The sequence below is a fragment of the Dendrobates tinctorius genome, unplaced genomic scaffold, assembly GCF_039654945.1.
Source record: "Dendrobates tinctorius isolate UK_male_01 unplaced genomic scaffold, ASM3965494v1 ptg000073l, whole genome shotgun sequence".
Classification (NCBI taxonomy): Eukaryota; Metazoa; Chordata; class Amphibia; order Anura; family Dendrobatidae; genus Dendrobates; species Dendrobates tinctorius.
In genome coordinates, this window is record NW_027361741.1 from 22,838,776 (window position 1) to 22,850,985 (window position 12,210).

Here is a 12,210-nt window from a genome sequence, read left to right on the forward strand (position 1 = left end):
TAATGGAGAAGTTGCAGTAAACTAAAGCTGTTTAAAAGGATAAATGTAAATGATGAGGGCAATTATTTTTGAATCATCATAATGTAGAATGTCCCAAATGCATAGTACTGAAGTGTAATCTAGATTAGATGTACCCAAAGCACTCCAGACAAAATTATTTACTTCCCAATATACTTGTATCCTTGTGTTTTAATTAAGTCACAAACTTCCCATTGCTGTTACTCATTCCACGCCACTAATTATAATGGCTTTGCATTACAGGCTTTGATTTAAGCGCGCCTGAGGATGAGGCACTGGAGGGCACTTACTGTACGTAAAGCTGAAAAGACAGCAAAACACAGAAGGCATTGGCATTCAGTACTTATACCCATCTTCATCTGTTTTCTAAAATAATCCCCTACTTATTTTAGTATCATAACAGAAAGTTAATATGACCATTATGATCATTTATGCACAGGAAAACATATGCCGTTTATTTGTCACCCCCAAAAGAAAATTAATCTCTATTACTAATTTTTCCTTTGCTAGGACCTGAAGTATTTACATGTATACAACATATTCAAATAAACATTTTTTACCACTTCTTAAGTTTCTTTAATGCTTAAATATAGAATATTTTTCTTGCACCTCCTGGGAGCAGGCACTGGCATACCTCTTTCCCTGCCTGTAAGATCCTGATCTGAAACTCTGCAGTGCAGAGTGTCAGAACAGCGATCTGATCTAATATAGTAATGTAAAAAAAAATTTTTAAAAATACAAAGTGTAAAAATATTTTTTTTAAAAATCCCTAAATAAAGAACAAAAATTTATTTTCCCAATAAATATATTTATTTATGTAAATAAAAAAATAAAGGTACACATTGATATTGCCGCATCTGTAGCAACCCACGCTATAAAATTGTCCCACTAGTTAACTCCTTCAGTGAACACCATAAAAAATAAATGAAAAAATGAGGCACAAAACAATGCTTTATCATCATACTGCCGAACAAAAAGTGCAAAAAAAGCGATCAAAAAGATGGATGTAAATAAAAATGGCACCTCAAAAAATGTCATCTTGTTCTAAAAAAAAAAAAACATACAGCAGAAAAAAAAGTTATAACTCTCAGAATAAAGCGATGTAAAAATAATTATTTTTTATATAAAAAAGTTTCTTTGTATAAAAGCACCAAAACATAAAAAATATAAATGAGGTATCGCTGTAATCATACTATTTCTAAGAATAAAACTGTCTTACCAATTTTACTACACGCGGAACGATATAAAGAAACAAAAGCAAAAAATAATTCCAGAATTGCTGGTTTTTGTTCAGTCTGTTTCCCAAAAATCAGAAGAGAAAGCGATGAAAAAAAAAAGTCATGTGCCCGAAAATGGTACCAAAAAAAACATCAGGTCGTCCTGCACAAAAAAAGCCCTCTCATGACTCTGTTGGCCGAAATATAAAAATATTATAGCTCTCAAAATATAGTGATGCAAAAACTAGTTTTCACAATAAAAAGCGTTTTTTAGTGTGTGACAGCTGCCAAACATAACCCAATATGAATCTGGCATCTCTGTAATCACACTGACCCAAAGAATAAAGTCACCTAATCACTTATAACGCATGAGGAATGGTGTAAAAAATAAATAAAAACAATTTTTCATCTACTGTTGATTTTTTCATTCTGCCTACCAAAGATCACAATAAGATTTGGTGCACATTTATCCTGCGCTCTGCGCTGAGTGCTTACACAGGGGTTTCAATGAAAATCTGTGAAACACATGATATAGACAGAATTCCCGGTGGAAAAATCTCTATAATGAGACAGATGGAGGCACTGTGGATACCATAGGACCTGTGATCCGGCGGTGTCTGTCTTTTTAGTATTGCATAAAAGTGCCGTCTGCCATAGTTTTGTGCATTTCTGAAAAGGACACTGCTGAACAGAGGCCAGACGGAGTCCAGAGTAATTCTGCTGCCTCATTATAGTGAATGGATCCCTCGGGGTCTCATCTCTCATGTCACTCAGAGTTTCAGATGGAAACACCAAAATAAGTGCTTGGAGTTGAGTGCCAGGTAAATGTGATTCTACATGTTATGTATATTGTTCCCAATAAAATTTTCAACTCAATCCACAAAAAAAGCAACCCTCACTCAGGTTCATCATCTGTTAATGGAAATATAGAGGTTTCCACGTTACTGGTAGCACAAAGGTTTTGTAAAAGTGAAATGGCTCCTGGCTCCTCAAAAGAAATTCAGCAAATTCTTCGCTCCCAAATCCAAATGCCCCCTTGCCTTCTGAGCCCCAGTGTGCCTAAACAACATTTAGAACCCACATGTTTGGCATTTCTATAGTAATGAGAGCCCGCCTAATTTACAGGTACGTGTCTCCATAAGCACAGGTTAGGCATAATGTATTGGTGACTGCAACATATTGGTCACTACAGCATACTGGTCACTACATCGGCAGTTTGCAATTTTCACTCCGCAACATCCACTACTGCTTGTTTCTGGAAAACGCCCATGGAGTCAAAAGGAGTATATTCTCAAAGGATTATAATTTGCAAAATGGGGACACTTGAAGGGGGATTCTGCTTTTCTGGAACTTAGGAGGTCTTTATATGGAATCTACAAACTAGTCTAGGAAAATCTGCTCTACAGGAGACAAATAGCACTCCGTCCCACCCGAGTCACTCCGTATGGCAAAGTAGTACTGTACAGTCACATATGGGGTATTTCTACATTCAGCAGAAATTGTGGGACAAATTCTCATGCCAATTTTACTCATTTCCCAGCGTGAAAATGTTAAACTTGGGCTAACACACAATCTTGGTGGTAAAAATGTAAATTATTTTTTCTTCACTGCCTTATGGTATACAAGTCAGTGACACATCTGTGATGTCAATATAATCACTGCACCCCTAGATTAATTCATTGAGAGGTTTAATTGCTAAAACTGGGTCACTTATGGGGGATTCCACTGTTCTGACTCCTCAGGAGCTCTGCCAATGCAATACAGCATCCTCAAACAAGTGCAGCAAAATCTGCACTGCAATATGGTCTACTTCCTTTCTGAGCTTTGCACTGTGCCTCAAAAGAAAATTTTTGACCACATATGGAGAATCGGTTCAACTGAAGCTGAACAAAAAAATTTGGAGTATATTTTCTCCTTTTGCGCTTGTGAAAATACAAAATTTGTAGCTAAAAAAGATTTTTGTGGGAAAAATGAGATTTTTTATTTTTTTATTTTCATGACTAATCGTTATAAACTTCTGTGAAGCATCTGGGGGATCTATGAAAGGTACCAATGGGGTCTAACTTCCAAAATGGTGTCATTTGTGGGGAATGTCCACTGTTTAGGCACATCAGGGTCTCATCAAACGCGGCATGGCGTCTGCTAATAATTCCATCAACTTTTGTATTCAAAAAGTCAAATGGTGCTTCTTCTATTCCAAGCCCTGCCATGCACCCAAACAGTAGTATTCCCCCACATATGGGGTATTGGTGCACTTAGGAGAAATTGCTCAACAATTTGTATGGCGCAATTTCTCCTTTTACCCTTATGAAAATGCAAAATTTGGATTTTTTTTTTCATTTTCACAGCTTAACGTTATAAACTTCTGTGAAGCCCCGGGGATTCAAGGTGCTCAATACACATCTAAGTAAGGTCTCCAAAGGGGTCTTGTTTCCAAACTAGTGTCACTTGTTGGGGATTTCCACTGTGTAGGCACATCAGGGGTTCTCCAAACATGATATGGCATCCGCTAATTATGCCATCAAATTTTACATGCAAAAAGTGACATATCGCTCCTTCCCTTCTGAGCCCTGCCGTGTGCCCAAACAGTAGAACTCCCTCAAATATGGAGCATCGGCATGCTCAGAAGAAATTTCACAACAAAATGTATGGTCTACTTTCTCCTGTTACCCTTGCGAAAGTAAAAAACAAATTAGGTCTAAAGGAAAATGTTTATTTTTTTGTTCCACATTCCAAAATTCCTGTGAAGCACCTGAAGAGTTAATAAACTTCTTGAATGTGGTTTTGAGTACCTTAAGGGGTACAGTTGCTAGAATAGTGTCATTTTTGGGTATATTTTGTCACCTAGGCCTCTCAAAGTCACTTTAAATATGAGGTGGTCCCTAAAACAATGGTTTTGCAAATTTTGTTGTAAAAATGAGAAATCGCTGGTTAAATTTTAACCCTTATAACTTCCTAACAAAAAAATACAAAAAATTATGTTTCCAAAATTGTGCTGATGTAAAGTAGACATGTGGGAAATGTTGTTTATTAAATAGTTTGTGCGATATGACTCTCAGATGTAAGTGCATACACATGTGGTCAAAATTGTTGTTACTCTTCTTTTAATGACAGAAAAACCCACAATGGTGACAGAAATAACTTAAATCTGACAAAACTAATAATAAATCAAAAATCTCTAAAAATGATCAAATGAAAGACAGATATTGCTTTTCAACCATGCTTCCACAGAATTAAAAAAAAAATAAATCTCATGAAATAGGCCTGGACAGGAATAATGGTACCCTTAACTTAATACTTTGTTGCACAACCTTTTGAAGCAATCACTGCTGTAGTGGCGCCGTGTGCTGGTGGGTCTAGAGGGACTCTAACCCAGTGTCTTTGAGGCAGAGTCCTGTGACTGCACGCCAGTGCTCTCTCCGCCGAGGTCTGTGAGCCTTAAACAGACTACAGCATTTATGTTCCACTTTAGGTAGACTCTGCGAAGTAACACAGTTCGCATCAGTACACATCGGATGACATTAACCCACGTGCGTTCTACTATTACACCGCCATATACTGTCCGCCATTACCTGGCAGAAGGTAACATCTCTGCATGGTGGACCCCGGGCTGCGAACACACCCTGTCGTCACGTTTACATTATTTGGTGCGTTCCACCAGCCCCCTAACAGCCGCAGAGACTCTTCCTCCCCATCATCCCTCTGATTGCCCGATAGATCTCATACTGGGGCAGAGCCTCCTCGCGGGTGTGTGTACCATTTGTACCTTCGGGAGACTGAGGTGATGTTGGAGTATTTTAAGGAGAATCTGGTGAGGTGTTTTATTAGGAAGTCAGTGTCTCCTGCTGGAGCTGGATTCTTCTTTGTCCGAAAGAAGAATGGGGAACTTCATCCTTGAATAGATTATAGGGATCTGAATGCAATCACCGTTAAAAATAAATATCCTTTGCCACTTATCTCTGAGCTGTTTGACAGACTGCAGGGTGCTAGGATATTAACAAAGTTACATCTGCGTGGTGCCTATAATCTAATAGGCATCCATGAGGGTGATGAATGGAAGACTGCGTTTAACACTTGGGACAGTAATCTATAATAATAAATGCCCTAACCAGCTTCCGGTTGTAACAACTTCCGTCCAGTTGTAACCGGTGACGTCACCACACACACGCACATGTTAACCCTCAACACACCACACCGCCTCAACACACACTCCTCTCACCTCCACTCATGTCCACTCACTCTTTCACTCCACATACGTTCCTTTCTCTCACTCCGTTTCTCATACTCACACCGTCATCGTCGCTGCCCCGACATCTTCCTCCGCGGCCGCGATCCAGGATCCAGACGTTCTCCAGGCCTCGCGAGATTACGCCGACGCCATTTTGGATTCCGATGTCGCCCATGCCAGCGACATGTTGTTGCGGCGACGCCATCTTGAATATCGCGGGACTTCATGAAATCCAAGATGGCGTCCCGCAAGAACATGTCGCTGGCGTGGGCGACATCGGGATCCAAAATGGCGTCGGCGTAATCTCGCGAGATTTCGCCGACGCCATCTTTTTGGATCCCGATGTCGTCCACGCCAGCGACATGTTGTTGCGGCGACGCCTTCTTGAATATCGTGGGATTTCACGAAATCCAAGATGGCGTCCCGCAAGAACATGTCGGCGGCCTGGAGAACGTCTGGATCCTGGATCGTGGCGGCGGAGGAAGATGTCGGGGCAGCGACGATGACGGTGTGAGTATGAGAAACGGAGTGAGAGAAAGGAACGTATGTGGAGTGATAGAGTGAGTGGACATGAGTGGAGGTGAAAGGTGAGAGGAGTGTGTGTTGAGGCGGTGTGGTGTGTTGAGGGTTAACATGGCAAGAGGTGTTAACAACGTCGGCGAATCGCCATCTTGCATTCGTGAAATTGCTTCATTTACCTCACGCCGACTTGCTGTGCGGACGCTTGGCATTGCCTGTACCACCATAACTACTGCTGCCTTGGTCCTATGCCTGTTTACTGCTGGTGTCTAATTACAGGGCTAATTTGCCTCTACCGCCATAACTACTGCTGCCTTGCTCCTCTGCCGGTGTCTAATTACAGGGCTAATTTGCCTCTACCGCCATAACTACTGCATTGCTCCTCTGCCGGTGTCTAATTGCAGGGCCAATTTGCCTATACCGCCATAACTACTGCTGCCTTGCTCCTCTGCCGGTGTCTAATTACAGGGCTAATTTGCCTCTACCGCCATAACTACTGCTGCCTTGCTCCTCTGCCGGTGTCTAATTACAGGGCTAATTTGCCTCTACCGCCATAACTACTGCATTGCTCCTCTGCCGGTGTCTAATTACAGGGCCAATTTGCCTATACTGCCATAACTACTGTCGCCTTGCTCCTCTGCCGGTGTCTAATTACAGGGCTAATTTGCCTCTACCGCCATAACTACTGCTGCCTTGCTCCTCTGCCGGTGTCTAATTACAGGGCCAATTTGCCTATACCGCCATAACTACTGCTGCCTTGCTCCTCTGCTGGTGTCTAATTACAGGGCCAATTTGCCTATACCGCCATAACTACTGCTGCCTTGCTCCTCTGCCGGTGTCTAATTACAAGGCCAATTTGCCTCTACCGCCATAACTACTGCTGCCTTGCTCCTCTGCCGGTGTCTAATTACAGGGCTAATTTGCCTCTACCGCCATAACTACTGCTGCCTTGCTCCTCTGCCGGTGTCTAATTACAGGGCTAATTTGCCTCTACCGCCATAACTACTGCTGCCTTGCTCCTCTGCCGGTGTCTAATTACAGGGCCAATTTGCCTCTACCGCCAAAACTACTGCTGCCTTGCTCCTCTGCTGGTGTCTAATTACAAGGCTAATTTGCCTCTACCACCATAACTACTGCTGCCTTGCTCCTCTGCCGGTGTCTAATTACAGGGCCAATTTGCCTCTACCGCCATAACTACTGCTGCCTTGCTCCTCTGCCGGTGTCTAATTACAGGATCAATTTGCCTCTACCGCCATAACTACTGCTGCATTGCTCCTCTGCCGGTGTCTAATTTACAGGGCCAATTTGCCTCTACCGCCATAACTACTGCTGCCTTGCTCCTCTGCCGGTGTCTAATTACAGGATCAATTTGCCTCTACCGCCATAACTACTGCTGCCTTGCTCCTCTGCCGGTGTCTAATTACAGGATCAATTTGCCTCTACCGCCATAACTACTGCTGCCTTGCTCCTCTGCCGGTGTCTAATTACAGGGCCAATTTGCCTCTACCGCCATAACTACTGCTGCCTTGCTCCTCTGCCGGTGTCTAATTACAGGATCAATTTGCCTCTACCGCCATAACTACTGCTGCCTTGCTCCTCTGCCGGTGTCTAATTACAGGATCAATTTGCCTCTACCGCCATAACTACTGCTGCCTTGCTCCTCTGCCGGTGTCTAATTACAGGGCCAATTTGCCTCTACCGCCATAACTACTGCTGCCTTGCTCCTCTGCCGGTGTCTAATTACAGGATCAATTTGCCTCTACCGCCATAACTACTGCTGCATTGCTCCTCTGCTGGTGTCTAATTACAGGGCCAATTTGCCAATACCGCCATAACTACTGCTGCCTTGCTCCTAAGCCGGTGTCTAATTACAGGGCCAATTTGCCTCTACCGCCATAACTACTGCTGCATTGCTCCTCTGCCGGTGTCTAATTACAGGGCCAATTTGCCTCTACCTGCCTTGCTCCTCTGCCGGTGTCTAACTACAGGGCCAATTTGCCACTACCACTTCATAACTACTGCTGGGCAATTACAGGGTCAATTAGTATCTGTTTACTCTACAATACTCCAGGACGCCTTCTTCACTGCCAGATAACTGCCAAATAGACTCCTTTACCTGTGCCAACATGAGTCATAACAAAAAGTATGCCAATGCCAGTGAAAGGAAAGCAGCTTTAACACTACGACAAAAACAACGCCGTGCTAATGAGACTCCTGAGGAAAAACACCATCGCCTTGAGAAGATTAAGGCTTATAAACACCGTCGCCTCACACACGAATCCCCTAACTCTAAATCCATAAGAATGGCTGAAGAAGCCTCTGCACGCCGTCACCGCCGACAACAGACGGCCTCTTCCTCATCATTATTATTAGACTCACAACAGGATGCTTCCACATCAGCATGTGGAACAATTTACTGCTACACTTCATCCCATATGCCGTTCACTGACATAACTAATCAGCAATCTGTTTCTGCCCTATCAATACCACCATTCAATACCGATGCACAGTATGCCAATGCCAGTGAAAGGAAAGCAGCTTTAGCACTACGACAAAAACAACGCCGTGCTAATGAGACTCCTGAGGAAAAACAGCATCGACTTGACAAGATTAAGGCTTATAAACGCCGTCGTCTCACACACGAATCCCCTAACTCTAAATCTATTACATTGGCTGAAGAAGCCTCTACACGCCATCACCGCCAACAACAGACGGCTTCTTCCTCATCATTATTAGTAGACTCACAACAGGATGCTTCCACATCAGCATGTGGAACAAGTTACTACCACACTTCATCCTATATGCCGTTCACTGACATAACTAATCAGCAATCTGTTTCTGCCCTATCAATACCACCATTAGTCAATACCAACGCAGTTTCTTCACATACAAGCTGCAGTTAGCCCGCAGAAAGTGCAACCAAGACAAATATACGTTGGTCTCAAAACTAGGCGCACCCCATCGGTTGGACATGCACTTCTACTACAACCTCACATTTTCACTAATGATGAAAATAGTATTACCGAACACAGCTGTGGTGACATGACCCATGTATGTGAGCATTGCGAAGCTTTGCATTTTGTAGCAGAGATACCTTCTGATAACAACTTTACGCTCTGCTGTCAGAAGGGTAAAGTCCATGTACCCATACTACAATATCCTGATGTCTTTACACGTTTGCTGAAAGGGCAAAGTGAATTTAGCAAAAATTTCATGGATAATATTCGAAGTATTAACAGTTCCTTTGCTTTTGCCTCCATGGGTGCAAATATTTCACCACCTCCTGGATATGGCCCATACTGTTTCTGCATACATGGCCAGATCTATCATAGAACTGGAACACTACATCCCTCAGATGACCAGCAACGCGCATTTGCCCAACTTTACATTCTCGATACCACTACCGCAAACGAACAACGCTTACGATGTAAAGAAAATCAAAAATGTACAAAACGGAACTGTCATGCCAAACATCACTATGGCTATTAAACAAGATCGTACTCAAGACCCTCGACGCTACAATAATCCCACTGTCAGTGAAGTAGCAGTCGTGTTTCAAAATGACAATGGTGAGCCACTAATGTCCACTCGCAGGATTTCAGAATACTCAAGATGGCATGGCCGCAAGAACATGTCGCCGGCGTGGACAATGTCGTGATCCAGGATGGCGCCGGCGGAAGAAGATGTCGGGGATCGTGGAGCAGCGACGATGACGGTGTGAGTATGAGAGACGGAGTGAGAGAAAGGGTCGTATGTGGAGTGAAAGAGTGAATGGACGTGAGTGGAGATGGTGAAAGGTGAGAGGAGTGTGTGTTGAGGCGGTGTGGTGTGTTGAGGAGGTGTGTGTGTATTGAGGGGTAACATGGCAAGAGGTGTGTCACTATCCTCTCGATGCGATAGCATCGGGCCTTAATCTACTATAATAAATGCGCTAAGCAGCTTCCGGGTTGTAACAACTTCCGTCCAGTTGTAACTGGTGACGTCACAGCACACCTCTTGCCATGTTAACCCTCAACACACCACTCCTCAACACACACTCCTCTCACCTTTCACTATCTCCACTAATGTCCACTCGCAGGATTTCAGAATACCCAAGATGGCATGGCCGCAAGAACATGTCACCGGCGTGGACAACGTCGGGATCCAGGATGGCGCCGGCAGACGAAGATGTCGGGGATCATGGAGCAGCGACGATGACAGTGTGAGTATGAGAGACGGAGTGAGAGAAAGGGTCGTATGTGGAGTGAAAGAGTGAGTGGATGTGAGTGGAGATGGTGAAAGGTGAGAGGAGTGTGTTTTGAGGAGGTGTGTGTGTATTGAGGGTTAACATGGCAAGAGGTGTGTCACTATCCTCTCGATGCGATAGCATCGGGCCTTAATCTAGTAATGAATATTTGGTAATGCTGTTCAGCCTCTGCAACGCTCCTGCCATCTTCCAGGACTTCGTCAATGATATTTTTCTGGAGATGTGATCCACCTCTGTAGTCGTCTACCTGGATGACATTCTTATTTTTTCCCCGATCTGGATACTCATCGTAGGGATGTTGACAGAGCTTTTGAACTCTTACGTGCCAACTCCCTCTACGCCAAACGAGAAAACTAGAGAAGTGTGTCTTTGAGCAGGAGTCCCTACCATTCCTGGGGTATATCATCTCAGCCAAAGGTTTGACTATGGATCCTTCCAAGGTGGAATCGGTGTTGAATTGGCAGGAGCCACATTCCCTTAAAGCGATGCAGCGCTTTATGGGATTTATTAACTACTACCGCCAGTTCATTCCGCACTTCTCTACTCTGGCAACTCCCTTGGTAGCTCTCACCAAGAACGGATCTAATCCTAAGCTAAGGACTAAGGAGGTTTCTGAGGCCTTTGTCTCCTTAAAGTCCCAATTCACTAAGGCTCCTGTGTTACATCAGCCAAATGTGAATAAACCCTTCATCCTGGAGGTGGATGCTTCTTCTGTCGGTGCAGGAGCTGTGTTATATCAAAAGGATGCTCACGGTGGGAAACGGCCCTGCTTCTTCTTCTCTAAGTCCTTCTCACTGGCGGAGAGGAATTATTCTTTCTGGGACAGGGAGTTGCTGGCCATGAAGTTGGCTTTCTTCGAATGGAGATACCTTCTGGAGGGAGCTCGGCATCCCTTCCAGGTGTTCACGGACCATAATAATCTGCTCTATTTGCAGATGGCCCAGTGGCTAAATCCTCGCCAGGCCAGGTGGTCTCTATTCTTCTCCTAATTTAATTTTATCATACATTTCCTCTCAGGGGAGAAAAATTTACAGGCTGACGCCTTGACCCATGCTGTAGACTCTTCCGAGGAGGGGGATGAGCCATGGCTAATAGTCCCTTCGGAGAGTCTGCTAACAGTGGTTACGGTTTCATTAGAGCAGGTGCCTTCAGGCAAAACTCTTGTACCTCCTAACCTGTGCCTGGAGGTCCTCTCTTGGGCTCATACATCCAAGTTGGGGGGGCATTTTGGGATTAAGCAGACTACTGAATTTCTGTCGAGGTCTTATTGGTGGCCTCGGATGGCGCGTGACTTTAGTGACTTCTTCCAAGCATGTGTCTCTTGTGCCAAGAATCGACCTTCCTTGCTGAGGCCCACAGGTTTTCTTCATCCCATGCCACAGGCAGATAGGCCCTGGGAGATGGTCATGATGGACTTCATTGCGGGCTTGCCCAGGTCCCGTAACAATACTGTTATTTGGGTAGTCACCGTCCGATTCTCCATTATGGTGCATCTGGTCCCCCTTCCCTGCGTACCAACTGAACAGGCTTTGGCCGTGCTTTTTGTGCAGCACATCTCCCGTCTTCACGGGATGCCAGACAAAATAGTCAGTGACCGGGTTCCCAAATGCGCTTCTCGGTTTTGGAGAAAGCTCTGTCGGCTGCTCAGAATTTAGTTTAATCTCTCTTCGGCATATCATCCAGAGAAGAATGGAATGGTGGCGAGGGCCAATCAGACTCTGGTCATGTACTTGCGACATTTTGCCTCTGCCAGGCATGATGACTGGGCATCTTTACTGCCATGGGTGTAGTTTGCCCTTAATAACACTGTCTCCGATTGAACTGGGCAGAAGCCATTTTTACCCAACTACGGTCAGCATCCGTGGGTTCCCGCACCCATGGCCGTTTCATCTTCCGACTCTAGGGTGGTGGACTGGGCTGTTGAGGCTCGTGGCATCTGGGCCTCTAAGAAGAGAATGAGGGTCTTCGCCAGCGAGCATTGC